The following is a 17,867-nucleotide window of genomic DNA, read 5'->3' as shown; positions in this document are numbered from 1 at the left end:
GGGGGTGTATCTGTATGTTATTGTTTCCTGTAGTCCTCCTACCAGCTGCACACTTTGCTGGCTTCAGTGATGAACTGTACACAGCAGAAATTTTGTGAGACTTGATAATCGATGGAAAGATAGATGAGTATCAATGGACAGATAGATAAGTTACCTTGCATATTTCCTGGGGGAAAAAGAAAGAACTGGACAATTGCCATGATGCAAACCATCCACATCGACTTCAGGGATGGGGAATCAGAAAAGCCATGCTGAAGGGAACCTGTACATTATTTGGACTGCTTGTGAATTAGGCTGGTCCTGAAGCTCCAGCATCTCTCTGATACATAAAAGGTCTGGCTACGTTTCTAGGGGTGCAGTCTACGCTGGTTGTTAGCTTGTTGTACAGCAGCTTTATGCTGTTCTGTTTAAATTAATACTTATTTATAATGAATCACTTTTGTCCTTTTGTCTCTGCAGTGAGGACCCTTTCTAACCTTGTTTTGACTTTAGTCACTTCCCTAAAGTAACACTAGGAATTGGGCTGCTGTATTCTTTACTTATCTGCCTTTTTCCACTAATCATACCTCCAATTACACTAACTCTGTAGCAGAATATGCCGCCTTGCACATGAGAATCAAAGTTTGCTTGCTCATACAAACGAGAAGAATTCATTCAAGGTGGAAAAAGCCAGTGGTGACTGACCCATGGCATGTCACAGACAATTACATGCCGAGAGGCAGATCCAGGGACTGGGAAGGGGGTCTTCACAGTACCTACATCTACTTCTCAGGCTGTTTGCCACTCAGGAGGATGAACAGTAGGCCTCTCACCAGTACGCTAGCCACATGTGGCTTGACTCTGTTCCTCATGCCCTGCCTGCATCCTCTGTGAGGCAAGGCGTTGGTTAGACAAGACTTCCCTTTAGGGCTGGTTCACTCTTTATGAAATACATATTAGTGAGTGCAAGGACTCCCCAGCAGAAGACCCATAGGGTACACAATAGCCTGTGCAGTTGCAATGGTAACGTTTCACTGGCAAAGATCTAGGTAATACAGCTAAATCTCAAAAGAAGAAAAAAATAAAGAAAAAAAAAGAGTTGAAAAAGGGAGAATGAGAGATTGCTCATTGCTCACAGAGGTCACTTCTCTTCCTGTGTTCCCCTTTTATTTATAAGGGTAAAGAGTCTTTGTTATTTCTTTTAATTTCCTTGGCAAAGTCTAATGTAGTTTTATCCTTGGCAGCTCTCTTTCTAACATTACATTTCCACTGCATTTGCTTCATTTTACCTTACGCCTTTTGTCCTTTCTAAGTACTGATGTTTTTTCCTTCTCTTGTTCTGAGAAACAACTCTACCATTTTCCAGGAGATACTCATTCTCCACTAAATGAGAGATGTGAAAGGTATCAGCCTAAATGGTTTAAGGTTGTGTAAGTTAAAAGCAATAGAAAACAAAGGAATACTCAGGAAATGGACAAACTTAACAGTAAGTGGCCATATTATTTTTCCCTACAGAATACTGCTCGACTTGTAAGATAATTGAAGGGGTTTTCACAGGTCAGCATATAGCCATGACAACTGATAAAGACATGCTGTGAATTCAGTTTTACTGTTGGCATTTGCAAACAGTTTGAGCAGGATAAATGAAGAAAGCAGAAAGGTCAGTTTGACATTAAATGCAGAGGACCTGAAATTGATTTCAGTGTGCAACTAGTTCTAGTTCATGCCTGTTTTTCTTTTAAAAATTTTATTGCCAAGCAGACCCATATAGTCTTCCAGTTACTATTTCACTGATCTCGTATACTATTTCTTCTTTCAAAATGTGTAAATAAAATACTAGCTAAAGGATCAGCCAGTAATCAATAATATGGGGGGAAAAAAAACAAATTCTGTTCCCTTGGTATGTTTTACCAGTGAGTAATTATTACATTTTTTCACATTTAACAATAAAACTTTACTAACACCTAAGAGACTCGTATGTAATGGATACTCCTTATTGGTCTATGCAGAACAAGAATCACGCACATTTCACAAGTGACATTTTCTATGTTTCCCACATTTATGGACGCATAAACTATGGGGTAATGTTTTATGCATATTAAGTGAGAAACAGAGTACAATAAAAAAAAAATCTTCCATTAATAACCATTTCTAATCTCCCAGGAAAAATTTAAATGCAATTTAATGCAGATTAACAACACATATTCTCTACTTCCTTCCATTCCTGTGGACACTGATGGCTTTATCCTTCCAAAGCTCAACATCTGTCCCTATAATGCAACAAACAGCTTGAGAAGGAAAAACTGGCTGTACTTCCAAACAGCCCAGCTATTGCAGAGTGTTAGTATGTCAAGACACCTAGGGAGATGGGGAGGAGAATTTTTTTTGGGACTAGTTCTGAGCGGCGGAAGTTGTGGCATGAGAGGGACCTTCTTCAGTTCTTACCTAGAGAAAGAAAATACTGCCTTCAGCCTCCCTTTCAAAGCCCGCCACAACTCTGAACTCATTCAAAGCCAGAATGAGTCACAGATGTGCAAAAGCTGGACAAACAAACAAAAACCTAATACCAATTGCATCTTTTAGTAGGAATGATGTTAATATTTCAAGGATAACAAGGGGGTATTTGGAGAAGGAAGATCAATGTTTCACAACAATTCTAATAATTTTTTGAGAGGAAAGAGCAAATGTACAGTGCAGATGAAATTCAAGTCCCCGTTATATATTTGTGACATTCACTGTATGACCGTAGCCATAGAAAGACTCTGGGCTACTGCACAAAGAACAAAATATGTAGCATGTATACTCCCATTGCTCACCTGCAGACTTGAATGACAGAGACAAAGAAATGTGAATGCTATTGACTCTAGACTCTAGACCCTATTCCTTTTAGCAGGCTGCTAACTTAAGTCTGCAGAATTGCATGGAAAGCAAGGGCAAAAATGTCAAACAAGTTATGCACTAACCTAAACACAGTTTGTAATAGAAGGAAAAAATACAGAACTGTGTTTCAAAACGATAGCTATTCTTAAAACATAGATTGTTGTCATGCATTTGCATTTGTCTGACAAATAGTTCCCTAATTTAATTAGAGAAAAAGAGGGAAATTTAATTCCATCCTGTATCTAACATGAAAGGCAAAATTTGATGGGAGGTATTGGAAAAGGTTCTTCATGGAGAGGGTGATTGGGCACTGGAACATATTTCACAGGGAAATGGTCATGGCACCGAGTCTGCCGGAGTTCAAGATGTGTTTGGACAACGCTCTCATACATATGGTTTAATTTTTAGGTAGTCCTGTGTGGAGCCAGGAGTTGGACTCAATAATCCTTGTAGGTCCCTTTCAACTTGGGATATTGCATGATTCTATGAAATTTTAAGCAAATGCAGGTAAGGTAAGATCATGTCTGAAAATCTTACAATCCCTAAGCAAAGTCTGTTTGCTGAAGTGGAAAAAATAAGAGACAAGCCTTTACAGTTCTTCTTAAACAGTGAAGATTTGTTCATATAGTAAGCAGAAAGTGTAAATTTAAACTGACATTGTTAATTCAGGTTGTTATGAAAATTGTTATGAAATATACTTCTCAGTGCTTTCATACAGTGTATAAAATAAAACTCACAAAGGGTAATGCGATCCTGGAAATCCCCAGAAGAAAGGATCAATGTTAATATAAGTATAACCTTTGTTTTTAATAACTTAAAGAAATCCAAATGAATATGAGTTTATGCTAGACAAGGAAAGGCATGTATTTAGGAATTCTCGAAATATGCCAATTCAACTGATGACAGTAGCATTAAAAAAAAAAGGTATTAGGTACTTTAAATAACTATTTAAGGCTCCAAAGAGCAGTTGAAACTTACTATATTAAATATATAACATGGCTTTTAAACTGTTTTCAGAACACCTAAACTAGTTACCAAATGCCACGCATGTTGATGTTATTTGATATCATTTACATAGCATTTTAAATTTACACCATATTCAACAAAACCTGAGTTAGGCCCGTTCCCTGCCTCAGAGAAGTTGTAAAAATGTTCCCAAATATACATGGGCCACATGGTGGGCCCATTAAAAAAGCAAGGGAGTTTTCAAACTTTAGTAAAAGAGCTTGTTTTCTAATAAGAACTCTGAAAATTGGAATCCTACACACTGATAATCTTGTATGACTAAGGATTGGGATGAAAATAATCAGGAATGGTGAAAATAAATAGAAATGGTGAAAACAGTGCCTACAAGAATGGACACAATGCTGAAGTGGCCTCCTTAGATAACTTTGATGGGCTTGTTCAGTGCATGGCAAAGACAGAAATTAATATACTTCAGAATAACATTCTGCTCCACTGATGCTACTACTCCAGGTGAACTGCACAAACATATTTGTGGAGGAAAAACAGCACTCAAAACAGTCAGGTGGAGCATGCACTGAGCAGCAGTGCAGCACTAGGAGTCTGACAAAGAGACAGAGCAAGAGCTAGCACAAAACATGATTAGCAGTCCAAGCTGCGAAGGCCAGTGCTGCTATAGAAACCTTTCTGTATTTATTAAGCTGATATAAACTTGCTGCATCCTCAGACTTCAGCAACTCAGGAAACTTCTGTGGTGCAAGGAAAATAACGAACACAGAGCAGAGGAGGTGGGGGACAGATAGCTGCAGGGCAGCCAGGGCTGCTTGCTCCAGAGGGGACTGTAACTTCTGTCTGATTAACAAAGTGCTTTAGCAGTTTAGGGGAGGTCTTGAGAACCAACATGGAGGGAGAGGGTGTTTCAGAATTGAGAATGGATAAGCCCTTTAGTCAACAGGTCAGGAATCCCATGGTGTTTGAAACTCCCTTAACACTTACTCTAGGGCAAAGCTTAAGCTGTGTAAAAGGCACAACAATATTTTATGTGAAGGAGCTGGCAGATTGACAGGTCAGACTGGGACACCTGTGGCGAGTCTCGTCGCCCTAGTTCTCACCAGAATATGCCTTGGTGGATATTTTAGAACAGAATCTAGGCCACTGCTCCTGGAAAAGACATGAGTTCAAGGGCTGCAGCTTTTGCCACAAAACCAGAACTATACAGATATTGCCCCTGAAGCCAGCAATATTATTCTATGTGGCAGCATTTTTGACCACTGCTGGATCAGTGGTTGTCATACTGGCTCATTCATGGTGCCACACTGAAGCAGCAGGTTGTCTTGAAGACCTTGCTCTTTTAACTCTGCTTTCAGAGCTCTGCAGCAGCAGGACCAGAGCCTGACTGACTGAAGAACAAACACTATATCAGCATGGTCAAAGTGTTTGACCAGGCAAACGTGCTTTACATACCATACACACTGTGAACTGTACGCAGTAGTCATGTTCAAATGAAAATCTATGCTTTTCATCAAAAGGCTAGTAGTGTAGCCTGATGCAGAAGGAAGATACTGCAATGCTATTTGAACATTACGTAACTTTTAGAATGGAAAAGAATGTGACAGTGTCCGACTGGGGAACTAGAAATGATTATAATGGCACACTTTTGATATTCATTTTAAATCTTATCCTCACAGAGATGTAACTTACATGGGAATTCTCGAAGTGTGATGAGGCAGTGTTTCCATGGAGACAAAGATGGAAGGGGATGGGAAACAAAATTAACTGGACAGATTATCTCATGGATGCACCTGGTGCTTTATCCTCACAGTGGAAATATTATTAGCGTAATATAAAGTTTCCCCCAAAAACATTCTTTAGCATTAGAACTACTTTTCTAACGTGATGTCCAATTTATTACAGAGTGAGAGGAGATAGGAAAAATGATGTCGTAGCAAAATAACTTCATAGATAGTCATGATTTTATCTGACTCTTACTGCACAATTTCTGCAGCTGCCTCATTTCTTAGGGGAGCACAAACACTGCTTTAATCATAATTACTCATGAGTTATATATTTACTGACATTTTGCACAGATTGTCAATTACTTGGTATTTCTACATCCCATTTCCAACTGTAGCACTAATTCACAGAACCTAAGAAAATTTAGAAGAGGCTTATGGTAGGGAGAGGAAGGGGAAAAGGGAACAAAGGAAAATTTCTTATGTTTCAAACAGATATTCTTCCTTGAGTATACCATGAAACATGACTAGAGCATGCTGGTGGGTTCAGTCATGTTCATCAGGTTCATTTATTGCTTTTCATACTGATTTTAAATAAATAACAGTCTTATGTTTACAAATGTTCTGGCTCAAGAGCAATACACATAGCAACAAATTGCAGCACTAACTTTTTTCTGTTCTGCTTAGAAAGTTTGGTTGCAATCATGGTATTAGTTTGAACTGCTTCTTCTCCTAAAGTAGCCAGCTGCATAGCACTTGACTCACAACAAAGCACCCCAGAACATATTAAAAAGTTTTAGGTCAATTTTTCTGTTCAGTGCCACACCTAGAGGACTCTCAAATATGCAGAGAGGCAAATACTAGCCACAGGTTTGAACGGGTCCTCTAGACTGAAAACCCTCCTGAACTTCAGGGCTTGGTTCTAATGCAGTTGCCCCTTTCAGAGTAAGTCATTTATTCACACAAAAAATATGGCCATTGAAGGCAAGGTGGCTACAAAAATGCTTTCACGCTCTGCTTTCTGAGGCCTCTTCTGGACATTTAAGTGGCTCTGCTGGAAAATAAGGGGAGTATACTATAGCTGGTAAAAGGAAAATGGGAGGGAAATACTGCTGCTGATAACTGGAATCCTTTGTACCTTTTAAGCAAAAGGTTATTGTTGCTTTGCTTGAAGAATAGCTTCACTATTAAGTAGTGTAGCTGTTTGCAGGATAGGAACTTGTAGTCCAGCCATTTTCTGTATTTTCAAACAGCAGAGAAATTGGCAGCTAAGCTGCTCTAACTCTCTCGTCACTGGGGATAACATAAAAACAGAAAGAAACCTGCTTTCCAGGACTGTGTTTTCAGGACTGGCAGTTAGTAAAAGTGTGTTCTGATTTGTGAAGTGAGCAAACTTGATATGGAACAACAATATTACTTTTTTTTTTTTTTTCCAGTTGACTGTACTTTTCTGGTCATAAAACTTTGATGATACACTTTATCATCTAACTTTACAGTTATTTTTAGTATTTCCTACCTATATGGATTTATTTATTTATTAAGCTATTTATTAATACATAGAGGCAGATGTATAGCAGATGATAGCCTGGAAAGATGAAAATTCAGAGTCCTAAGCTAGGGATGACAACATGGAAAATATGATAATTACACAGTCGCAATACTGGAAGAGCTGACTGGATCAGTATCTTTCCATGTCTTTGTCCTCATAATGTCTCTGTGAGGTAGGGAAATGGTGTTTATCCTATTTAGAGGTGCAAAAGCACAGCTCAGATTCCAATGAGACTAGAGTAGGCAATAAAAGGGGATGAAAACCATTTTTCAAATAAATGCCCTGACTTTTTCTAATAGGGTCAGTCACATCTCCAGATTCACTAGAATAGCCATAGTGCTCCAGGACTTGCACCAGCTTCATTTCATCCAAAGCATAAAACCAGAATAAAGGCCAAGAATTTACATAATGATGGTATCTTCCTTTTTGATTTAAAAAATAAAAAAGCTGTTATCTATCTATCTATATATATTTGGTCAAAATGTGAACATCTCATCAATGTATAGTAAGCCTTAAAAGTATGCATTGCAGGTATACATAACAGATAGCCTAGCTTCCATTACTACAATATCTAATATTTCTGGGTTGCCTTTTTTTTTTTTTTTTTTAGAGACATTACTTAAGCCCTGCACTGTGCCAAGTTAGATGTACTTTTCGTTTCACGTCCTAGCTTTTTTACATATTTATGCTTCACTTTCTTTCTAAATTCATGAGCTTGTCTTGCATTCTGAAATAAAGGTGCATCTTTTCCTGTGGATGCCTCATAAATACAGACAAAAACCTTTATTTAATTATATACAGGGTACAATGCAAAATCCCTCCTTCAATTTCCTCAGTTGCAAACTATATTTTCAAACGTCATCACATTTGATAAAAATTTCTGCTGATATTTATCAACATGTGGGGCATTAACCTGAAGCTTTGGGGAATGATTTATCAAATGTGTTCACAGCCATTTTCTGTGCAACTCATGCAGCTTATCTGCAACAAAATATTTAGATAAAGCAGCACATGCCAAGAAACAATGTGCTGCTAAAAGCAATCAAAATACACTCTCCTTCCTCTTGTTTTTTCCTTCATTGTGACCTTTCATATGTACTCCTACATTTCTATATTCTTAGAAATATTAATTCCTGACTTATCTTCCCATGTTCCTGGAATTTTCTTCACTTAAATGTAATTCATCTTTATAAAGCTTCAGTTTTCACTATGCCACATAACTGCAATGATTGTAGTATTCTTCTGTGCTAAGATAAGGAAATATTTTTGTGTTATATTTTGCATCTTTTGATAAGTCAACAAAGGTTTCCAATGAAGTTACATCAAATTTATGAAATTGTAGTGAATTCCTGCCAGTTTGTAAGATTTTCAGTTTCTCACTGGAATGTTTTCACATACAGGACACCATAAGCTTGAACCTAAATGAAAACAAAAATTCTTTATAGCCCCAAACCCTTTTCTGCACAACTGTCAGAAATCGTGAACACTGGGTCATACAATTTTGATTTTGCCAAATAAACATTTAAAATGCTCAGGACCTATGGAAATGTGTCCAGGGAGTTGCGTCAAAGAATTCACTGATACTGGTAGCATAAATAAAGAAAATCTACTGAAAATACATGAATTTAGGATGTTCTTGAGTTCAAAAAGATAATTCCATGAATTAATCAGGCCTTGTAAAAGTCATATGGTAATGAATATTATTAAAAAACAGAAATTAATACTATGAAGCAAACATAGGATATATATACACGTATGTTATTTATTTATTTTCTGAGGAAAAGGGCAATGTCTCCCATAGCTGTTTCCCTATTAACATTCAGGAAAACTGTAATGAAAATTAAAAAAGAAGTCTCAAACCCAGAAACGTTCATAAAATTAAGATCTAACCTGAAAGCTTTCCAAAGAAATGTCACTTCAAAAATTTACTACTGTTTCAATGTGTGTGTGTTATAAAGCCTGTGTGTGCCTACCATAAACCGAGGATGTTAGAAAGCAGGTGACTGTCTGCCGCTCATCATGACTGTCAGTTCCCACTACTGTCAAAACCAGAAATATTTCTGAGCTGATGGATGCTCTAGCTCCTGCTTTGAAGTAAGACATGGCATTCAGATTTGTGATCTGCAGATTACACAGAAGTGGGTATTATACAACCTGGCAATGAACATGAGGTCTGGGGAGGAATGCAGAACTATATACATCCTTCCAACAGTTGCAAAAGAGCAGTGTAAACAGCAGTCTATGCCACTGTCTACACTATACTTTCTAACCAGATGATATAATGAATTGGCTGGATGGTTGCACTCAAAGAATTGTGGTCAATGGCTTGATGTTCGGCTGGAGATAAGTGACAAGTGGTCACTCTGGGGCTGGTATTGGGACCAGCACTGTCTAACATCTTTGCTGGCAACATGGACAGTGGGATTGAGTGCACCCTCACCAAGTTTGCCAATGACACCAAGGTGTGTGGTGCGGTTGACACCCTGGAGGGAAGGGATGCCATCCAGAAGGGCCTGGACAGGCTTGAGAGGTGGGCCTGTGTGAACCTCATGGAGTTCAACAAGGCCAAGTGCAAGACCCTGCCCCTCAGTTGAGGGCAATCCCAAGCACAAATACAGTCTGGGCAACGAGAGCAGCCCTGAGGAGAAGGACCTGGGGGTGTTAGTGTTAGGGAGAATCGAATGGATGTTTTATTAATGTTGACAGTGCAGGACCTTAGGGCAATAAACGAAATAACAAAAGATATTCACCCAGTGGTGGCTAATCCTTATATGTATAAGTGTTTTACGGTAATTGATTTAAAAGATGCCTTCTTTTGCATACCCATTGACAAGGATAGTAGAAAACTCTTTGCTTTTGAATGGGAAAATCCACGGAACGGACGAAAGATGCAACTAACCTGGACAAGATTGCCTCAAGGATTCAAGAATAGCCTGACCCTCTTCGGCGGTCAACTAGCTAAAGAAATAGAAGATTGGATTAACCAAGGACAGATTCAGGTACCAAAGGATCGATACCTGCTGTTACAATATGTGGACGATATATTAATAGCTACCGAAGGAGAGTCAGAATGTATTCAGGTAACTATTGATATTTTGAATCAATTGGGACTAAATGGGTACAAGGTTTCTAAACAAAAGGCACAAATCGCGTGCACAACAGTAATTTATTTGGGATGTGAAATTTCTCAAGGACAAAGAAAATTGGGAGTTAACCGAATACAAGCTATTTGTGAAATCCCCGAGCCGCGAAATTTGCATGAACTACGGGCTTTCCTAGGTATGGCCGGGTGGTGCAGACTGTGGGTAATGGACTATGGACTCATAGCAAAGCCCCTCTATGAAACCCAAAAGGCCTGTACATTTACCTGGGGAAAGCCACAACAAGAGGCCTTTAAAAAATTAAAAGAAGCCCTGATAAAGGCGCCTGCCTTGGGCTTGCCGGACTTATCAAAGGACTTCCAGCTGTTTGTGCACGAGAGACGATTGGCACTAGGAGTACTGACCCAGCGACTTGGCAGCTGGAAAAGACCTGTGGGGTACGACTGTAGGACGACTAGCTAATTAGCAAATAGACTTCGTGGAACTGCCTAAAGCAAGAGGTTATAAATACCTATTGGTAGGGGTTGATACTTTTTCAGGATGGCCGGAGGCCCTTCCCTGTCGCACCAACCAAGCAAAGGAAATGGTAAAATGGTTACTACAGGAAATAATCCCTAGATTTGGTGTACCACTGGGTATTTCTTCAGACAGGGGACCACATTTCATTGCCAATGTGGTTAAGGAGGTTAGTAGGTTACTGGGAATCACCCAGAACACCCTATCCCACTTACTCCACCCCCATCCTATAGTACTGGCGTTAACAAGCAGGCATAGAGGAATCAATAAGATAGTAGACTAACGAAGATGCATTAAAATTATACTTACTAATCTCTATATCAAGTTATACTCACTAACCTCTACTAACCTGATTCAACCTAATAGTAATGAAAATACTTGCTCTTGGTATGAGTGAAGTATTTTCAAAGGGGGGAAATGTTAGTGTTAGGGAGAATCGAATGGATGTTTTATTAATGTCTCTTAGGTGATGGGTCATAAAGTATAATTAAGCATTGCCAAATGTACTTATATTATCAATTAATCTATGTATACTGGGAAACTTAGGGAGTATACTGAACAGTCAAATGAATCTTTGAAGGGGAACCCTGGGAGGGAACAGGTACAACCTGACCTTGGATAAGGGCCTGGAAATGCTGAAATGAGTTGAAGCAGAACCAAGGAGCGGAGGGAGCATGCGTCGAGTGAGAAAGGTGAAAAGTTTAGCGGAGAGGAAGACTCCTTACTTCATCTGGACGACCACCTGGACAACCACCAGAGAGCACCACGCATGTGCAAAGGGGAGGAGAGCTAATTAGAATGGAATGCGAGGCTGATGTTGCAACCTGTAATGAATATGTATACCTTACGTAATGTTGAATGTATAAATAACGGCTGGGGTGTAACAGGACTAGAAGCCAGATTTGGGCACCTGCCCCGGCTTCCAGCGCTGAATAAAGCACCTTCATATAATCACTTGGTGGTTATGTGGTTGCTACGCTAACAGGGGTGTTAGTGGATAAGAAGCTCAATATAAGCCAGCAATGGGCACCTGCAGCCCAGAAAGCCAACTGTATCCTGGGCTGCATCAAAACAAGCGCGGCCAGTGAGTCAAGGGAGCTGATCCTCCTCCTCTACTTTGCTCTTGTGAGACCCCACCTGTATTCAGCTCTGGGCCCCCCAGCACAAGAAGGACATGGATGCATTACAGTAAGAGTGAGTCCAGCGGAGGATCACAAAGATGATCAGAGGGCTGGAGCACCTCTCTTGTGAAGACAGGCTGAGTGAGTTGGGGTTGTTCAGCCTGGAGAAGAGAAGGCTCTGGGGAGACCTTATAGCGGCCTGCCAGTACCTAAAGGGGGCCCACAAGAAAGCGGGAGAGGCAATCAGGGAATGGAGTGATAGCACAAGGGGGAATGGCTTTAAACTAAGAGAGGAGAGATTTAGATTAGATGTAAGGAGGAAATTCTTTCATATGAGGGTGGTGAGGCACTGGCACAGGCTGGCCAGAGAAGCTGTGGATGCCCCATCCCTGGAGGTGCTCAAGGCCAGGCTGGATGGGGCTTTGAGCAACCTGGTCTGGTGGGAGGTGTCCCTGACCATGGCAGGGGGGTTGGAACTGTATGGTCTTTAAGGTCCCTTCCAATCCAAACCATTCTGTGATTCTGTGATACTATGACGAGCTTAGCCTAGAAAACTGCCTGAAATCTCAACCCTTTAGAAGTAAAAAATAAAGTAACCAATACAAAATGTTCCTATCAGCTCATGAAAAAAGATATTTTACGATAGATCTTAATGGGAGCTTTGCTGACTCCATTGGGCAGAGCATGGATGTTTAATAGACTTTTTCTTCTGTTTATATTGTAAAGGCACAGAAGTGACTGCTGAAGGATCTTTAACTATGAGCAAGGAAGACCTACAAACCAGACTTCTGTGTTATGGCCCTGATATTTCCCTTCTGCTTATCTGCTAAACTTTATGTAGAAGAAGCCCACAGAAATTGATCCTGGAGAGCAAGTTCACTATTTCAAATGACTGACATGATGGTGGAAGCATTGCACAATTCTACTTATATGTCAGAGAAAATGCATAGGATGTATGATTGTCTGGAGGTTCTAGTCCTCTCCTTTTAGCTCAGCCTGTCAATTGTTGTATTTTATACCATTGTTAATTTCTGCAAGTTCTCAGTTGTAACTTCATTTTTTGTTGCTATTTTTTTCTCTCTCTCTTTTTATTTTTATTTTTCCCAAGGCACAAAACAATATTTAAAGAAGCTCTGACTCCCATTTTTCCTAAGCCCTGACAAACCCTTATTTGAATTTATCCAGGTTTCTAACTTCATTTTTAACCTCTGGTGTCTCTCCACTCCTTTAACATGTACATTTTCCCAAAGCTCACTTAACACTACTTCACGCTTCAGTCTGTTCCTTTACGCATGTCCTATTTTATTCCCTATTCAACAAATTCTCTTATCCTGCAATTTCCGAGGATCAGGTTCTCCTGGTTTCCACTGGGATAGAATTTATTTTCTTCACAGTAGCTGATAAGGTGCTACGTTTTGAATTTACAATGAAAATAATGTTGACAACACAGTGATGTTTTAGTTGTTGCTGAGCACTGCTTATACAAGGACTTTTCAGCTTCTCATGCTGCCCTGCCAGCAATGAGGAGGGGAGTGCACAAGGAGCTGGTAGGGGACAGAACCAGGACAGCTGGCCCAAACTGGCCAAAGGGGTATTCCATACCATCTGATGTTAATCTCAGTAAGAGAACTGTGGGGAGCTGGCCAGGCAGGGGTGTTGCTCAGAAAGGTGTAGGTATTGGTTTGCTGGTGGTGAGCAACTGTTTTGTGCATCACTTGTATTGGGTATTGTTCTCTTTCTCCTTCCTTCCTTCCCTCCCTCCCTCCCTCCCTTCCTTCCTTTTTCTTTTTCCTTTTTATTTGCTATTAATTTGCCTTTATCTCAACTACAAGTTTATTTTTTTTAACTGATTATCTCCCCCATCCCGCTGTTGTAGTGGGAGAGTGGGTGAACAACTGTGTGGTCCTTAGCTGCTTGCACGATTACACCACAACAATTTCCAGAAGTCTGTGATAAACTCACCCACTATACTGGAAGGCTGTGGGGAGACTAAGTATGGGAGAAAACACAGAATCTGTGACTATGATTTATACTGATATGAGTACACTGTAATCTAGGTGTAGATTAAAAAATAGCTGACTTGAGTCCTATTTTTTTTTCAGTAATGGTTGTTCTCTTTGTGAATGAAACCAGATTCTTTGGGACAGCTACAGAAAACGTATTCAGACAATGTATATTTTCACTTTCACTTTTTTTTTTTTTTATTTTTCAACTTTCCATATTTGTTTTGATGATATTACTCGACAAAGCACACTGGTCTGTAGCTTACTAATTGATTAGATAGCCCATCCCATGCTGGTTTTTTCATTAGGAAAAAAATCTCTCAGGAGCTTTCCTCAGGTTTTAGTAATACAGGCCTCAAACTCAGGTCAGTAAAACTTGAGTGAAGTTGAGGGAATTGCCTCAAGAAGGAATCTGCTTTGCTATTTTGCTATTAAGATTCATGGAGATTTTTACCCCTGAAGTGGAAGGGCAAGGTACAGGGCAACATGGCCAAATAAAATTAGTTTAGAGGTTATACAAAGGCAGGGAAGAACACCCTTTGTCATTTGATTACTGCTTTCAAACAGTCAAATATCCCTGCAACTTAAAGATCTCTCTCTGGAAAAGTGAGAGGAAATGGATGAAACAGGAGCATGACCCAGTCTTAACAACAGTGAATACAATAAAACCTACTCAAAATGATTTATTCGATACTAATAAATACCTTCAGATATTCCCCACAACAAGGACTATTTTACTGCAGTTTTTGTGCAAGCAGAAATGTAATCCAGAGCTGCATGCTAAAAGCTATTGCAAATGTACACAGATGTTAGCACTGGGGTAAAGTAAACACTGCAAAACTAAAAACGTAAATAGAAAGCCTCCATTGTGAAAAGAAAATCCTAAAATTAGGATTTTCTAAATGTTAGAAATGTTACTAAATGTTAAAAATAATGGAAGGTACAGAGACCAGAACTTTAAACAACCAGACAGCTACAGACCCTTCGATGAAAGTTTCATATTCTTACCTCTAAAAAGGTAAAAGATTGTTCTGAAACTGCAAAACTTGATGAGATTTCTCCATATACAGTACCAAGACTGTTGGAGAAGCTGTTTGCCTATCTGAGCCTGATAGTAATTAGAGGCTGAAGATCAGTGTGAGAAAATTAATTTTAAAATAAACATGCCCTGAACTTTAGAAAAGGGTAAGATTCTCTTTGTAAACAAACCACATTCACAGATATGAAAAGAGTTTACAGCCTCTAACAGAACTTGGAGTGTAGAGAAGAGAAAGATATATGGAAGGCAGAAAAAAATAGTGAAGACAGGGAAAACATTTTGTTGGGGATTATTTCCTTATATTGCTTTCTGCACACGTTGGTTGTGTGATATAACAAAGAAGAGTGAAATGAACAGGATTAAAAGAAAGCTTGTAAGAGAAAAAGCAAGGCTAGAGTGATAGGGAAAACTCTAGAAACTGTTCTGGAGAAGGACTACATACAATATGGATAGCAGACATATGGGAAGACTAGTACACAAATGCAGAAGAAACAGAAAAACAGATCCACAAGCATTTCTTTTCTTAGATCAACTGACTTGCTAGTTTTCCATGTCTTGTGTTGAACAACATTGCCAGCCTTTTAGGTCACAGATTGCTTCTTACAGGGTGTTATGAAGTGTGGCACAATGGAGACCTTACTCTGTATGCAGCATTGGGGCGTAACACTAATAAGAGGACTTTTTTTTTTTTTAATGAATAAAAAAGAGTTTTCAAGTTCTGAAAACAATCTGACAATTATTATGACTGCCAAAGGACTGTCCCAGTGCTCCATGTCTAGATAATCTAAACCTGTAATGTAAAGAACCCTCTTTAATCTAAAAAAAAAATAATCATAAAACACTTGACTTACCTATGAGAGCAGAGCTCCCTGGACTGATGGCCATTTTTGTTCCTGAAGGAGAGGTCAACACTGAAGGAGGTCTGGTCCCAGTGCTGAAAAGCACTGCTGTCAAGTCTTCTAGGTTAGGAAGGGGTCGTGGAGGCTCTAGTAACAGATTGGGAAACTGAAGTGATAAGCAACACTATAGCAGAAAATACCTTAGGGACTTAAAAAAAAACCACCACTACCTACTGGTGCGTTATTGGTCATGTTGCAACATTATCATTTCAAAGGGGCACTCTATGCAACTTCAGGAAATTACTAAAGGTGTGTTTTATTTGATATTAGGTAAGACACTAGAGAAAGTATTAAAATAACATCTAGATCAGTATGACTACAAAATAAAAGAAATTATGTCTGAAGGCTACCATGGCATTCTGGGTTGACCATTTTCATATGTAATGAGAGTACATGGTATCAGGAGATACAGCAGCTTGGAATAAAGGGCAAATTTATACAGCATAGCAGCCTAATCAAATGTCCATGGCAGTCACTGGAAAACTTTTCACGTCTGCTACAGACTGAATCAAGCCCTGACTAAATATGGTTATAACCCTGTCAAATCCTGTGGTATACTTAGGCAGAGCTCCAAAGGACTAAGAGCTCAAAGAGCTCAAGAGGATCAGTCTACACTGAGAACTGCACGATTTAGTCCTTTAGTAACAGTAACACTATTTTAAAAATTGATTGCATTGCCTATCATTCTGAATTCTTTTTGTTGTGGAAATTATAGAATATTTGATTAAAGTGAATGGTGGCCTCATCACTTTTCAATAAGATCACAGCACAAACTGAGCAATATTTCTGCTGCTCAGCATATTCAACACCAGAAGTACATGGATGCTTGAACTATTTATTTCCACCAAGAAACTAAAAATGTGATTTGCCTAAAAGCAAAAGCTTACATAACCCACAATAACTTTGAACCTTTAAAAAATAAGCCATTTTTAGAGGTCAGAAAAGGATTTAAAAATCTTGTGGGAGTTCTGATGTATAGCCTGAAACCCAGCTGATATTTATTGTAGTTTTTTTTTCAACTCAGTTTCTAGAGCCAGTCTGGATTCATAAGGGAATCATGTGAATGCTGTTACAGGGACTTTAGTGTTATCTGTGAAACTGTAAGAAATATCACTTTAAAACTTCCTCTGGAAGCTCTATCATCCATAAGACCTATGCTCACTCCAGTAATGAAAGATGAGAGCTGTACTGGCTGCTTTAGTGATTTTGTACCAATAACATGGACTAGGTTTCAAAATTTGACACTTCACTATCAAATGTACTAAAGCATTTACATAGTCTGGTTGGATCATTCATCTTCCAGGCAGGGAGAAATAATAGAGGTGAGTTGCTAGGAAAGGAAAGCCCTTTCCCACACATTCAGTTACCACCAGGTAACACTTCCACCCATATTTCACAGCTGACATTGTCTTTTCAAATCACCCAGATAGGCTTTCTGCCTGTTATTTGGAAACCCAAGAAAAAGTAAACTTCACCCTTCACTGAATTTGGGAAGTGTTTTTTTAAAGTGCACTGTGTTTATGCACCTGTTTGATACGAAATGGGTCAGTACCACACAGCCATGTACCAGAAAGACTGCCAAGCAGAAGCAGAGCACTTCACAGGGAAAAAAGTGGCATCAATCTCATCTCAAGAGAGCCACTTTAAGAAATTGTTAATAAATGCTTTTCTTAGCCAGTAGGTCTGAAAGAGTGAAACCGGATATGTCAAGGCTGGGAGGGGCTGTCCCTGGGTTCAAACATTTTGTCTGTATGTCGTTCCCTCTCTCCATGTTCTCTGATTAATTCTGAAGGCTAATTGTGCCATCAGCCATATTCCTATGGCTTCACATGCAAAATACCCTGAACTTACCAAGAACAAACAGCTGGGAGCTTTCAGTTACCTCCCCACGAAGATTGGCTGCCTTGCAGGAGTATAAACCCTGATCTGCCAGAGAAACATTCACAATTAGCAGCAACCCATCATGCAGGTGGTGAGCAGAGGACAGCTTGACCTTATTTTTAAACCAAGTAACTTCTGCTTCAGGAACACCTGGAAAAATATTGACAACACATAACACAAGTAAGTATAGTAGTTGCTGAACA

General features: G+C 39.3%; 1 pseudogene; it reads right to left on the bottom strand.

Annotated features, from left to right (window-relative positions):
• LOC136789184 (ADAMTS-like protein 1) overlaps positions 1 to 17,867 on the bottom strand; it is a 108,553-nt pseudogene that overhangs the window by 17,611 nt on the left and 73,075 nt on the right.

The sequence above is a fragment of the Anser cygnoides genome, unplaced genomic scaffold, assembly GCF_040182565.1.
Source record: "Anser cygnoides isolate HZ-2024a breed goose unplaced genomic scaffold, Taihu_goose_T2T_genome scaffold_42_1, whole genome shotgun sequence".
In the NCBI taxonomy this organism is placed as follows: Eukaryota; Metazoa; Chordata; class Aves; order Anseriformes; family Anatidae; genus Anser; species Anser cygnoides.
The sequence above is the reverse complement of the archived record's forward strand: the minus strand, read 5'-3'. Positions and strand labels throughout refer to the sequence as shown.